Here is a 2,301-nt window from a genome sequence, read left to right on the forward strand (position 1 = left end):
TTTTTTTTTTCCTTCAGTGGCCCTAATCCTCTTCCGTATTTTAAAGCCCTAGTTAACTCACTATTGAAATCTTCAGTCAGCGATACAGTCATGTGTAATTGTTACAGTTGTTTTGAGGAGAAAAGGCATTTTAACAGCTTATTGTAGACAAACAGGTGTGATTTTTTCTTCTTGGCATACAGCTGGACCATAGAGCTGTAGAAGGGCCACATAGTAATGCAGATGGCTTCTTAACTCACATAGGGGATTTTTTTTTTTATCTTAAGAAGATGTTAGTAGTTTGACATCAGTTTTGAAAGTTGTTATTTTATGCTCTGGAGTGAGGTATTGAAGGAGTTATTGCTTACCATCAATCTTTTCTGTGCAAAACATTTATGATGATCCAGACAAAACAGAAAGTTCCCATTTAAAGTCTTGAGTGCAGCTTGGAAAGCAATCCAACTTTCTGTTTTGATCTGGTCCAGGAAAGCTACTCTGCCTGGCTCGCTAGACTGTGTTTACATGAGGAGTCTAGACTCAGACAGGCAGCGAGCTGCATTGCGTGCACAGAATGGCCCTCACTAGCAGAAGCTTCATCCAAACAATGAAAAAAAAAAAAAAACATCTTGTCAGTCAGTGAGTCACAGGAAAACAGAAACTGGTCAGATCATTTCTGAGGCAGTTGCAGAATGGTGCAGTTGGTTTATCTCTGCTAAAAACGTGTATGTGTGAATTTATAGAATGTGTGGAATTTTAACTCAGCTTTTAAGGCTATACATGCACAATGTTTGAGTTTCAAACAACATAGTGGTAGTGTTGCAGGGAAGTGATACAGCTAATAGTGTCTATGCTAGGCTCTGGTTGCAGTTACAATGTCTTTTAGCTATGTCAACAGAAAGGGGAAAACAATAAATTTTAAATGAATTGTCATCAGGTGCACGGCGCTAGTCAGAGACATCATTAGAGGTCTCAAAGGTCAAATAAAATTTCTTTCTTGACAACAACCACGCCATGTAGAACATATTCGTTAAGGAAAGTACGATATAACACAAGGAAAATAGCTGCAGATCATCTTTTTTAAATACATTTATAGCAGAGGAAGGCAGGTTGGGATTGTATTTATGATCCTCTCTGTATACCTATTTGTTTGCAGCAGTTTGAATATGCACTATTTTCTAGATGATCCCAAAGATGACGTTTTCATTACAATGTAAGGCAGGCATGGGAGGGGAACATTAAAGTATCAGAAATTCATGGACTAAACTAGTCTTAGAATGAGTGGACTGTGCGGATTCTTAGGCCAGATAAACCAACAAATTTAAATGCGCTCTCCTGTTTATATGATAAAGAGTGGCCAAATGTCAGTTCAAACCTGTGCTAATTATGCCTTGCTTGGCTCTGAGAAGCTTGTTATAAAGGTGGAACTTGTTTATTGTTTTTTTTATAATATACTCTCTGTGTAAAAAGAGCCGTTTAGGTGTATAATCTCAGAGCCCAGAAGTAATGAAAGATGCATTCCTAAAAATGAGCTTGTCTCAACTTTTTATGGGCTTTAGATTACATTTGTCAATCTGATGTCTTTTTATTTTAATAACTGCTATTGACTGAACCTCATCAAAACTGCTGTAAATAATTAGTTTTGGTACACTCTCTTTGGATGTTGTGGGAGAAACAACTAATCTGTAAAACTGTGCAGTGCTAGTCCAGACACTTGTCCCCCAGCTTAATCTTACTTACTATCTAAACTTGCTCACTCCTGCCAGACTGCTCACAGCCGAGACAGCTCCAGGCAAAAGCCTTCATACAGGGTATTTCACAATAACTATTCAGCGCATTTATTCACAAACCACAGCCAAGGCTCTGTTACCAAGAACCAATAAGTTATTCCGAAATAAATCAGTTTTGTTCTTTTTGTTGCCATCCATTGATTTGTGTTTAATAGCAGCCTGACATACTAATACTGGGTCCAGATATTACTAAAAAAAAAAGGTCTGTCTGCCATTTAAAAAAAATAAATAAAATTTGTCAAACAAACCACAAATGAGTACATTCAATATGATTTTGATGGTTGACTGTTTATAGAGCTGAGACGTTCCACATTTTCTAATCCACATTAATCACCACAGAACCGGCTGTGCTCCAGTCAGAAGGCCCTTCTGTGTCTGTAACAATATATTTTTCATCCCGTCTTAGGCAAAAAAAAACAAACTTAATCTCTTAAAGACATTAAGAAAAATATTGCAATTCATCAATCTTGCAACGATTATCTATGACCCGCAGGACTAAGTCTATTTTTTTGAAGTAGGCAAATATGAACCCTTA

At 37.1% G+C, this 2,301-nt stretch overlaps 1 protein-coding gene across 1 annotated transcript in view; it reads left to right on the forward strand.

Annotated features, from left to right (window-relative positions):
• Positions 1-2,301, forward strand: part of LOC107094039 (fibulin-1-like) — a 50,323-nt gene that overhangs the window by 5,838 nt on the left and 42,184 nt on the right. The gene's annotated exons all lie outside the window — the stretch shown is intronic.

This window comes from Cyprinodon variegatus, unplaced genomic scaffold (assembly GCF_000732505.1).
Source record: "Cyprinodon variegatus isolate N-32 unplaced genomic scaffold, C_variegatus-1.0 Scaffold459, whole genome shotgun sequence".
NCBI lineage: Eukaryota > Metazoa > Chordata > Actinopteri > Cyprinodontiformes > Cyprinodontidae > Cyprinodon > Cyprinodon variegatus.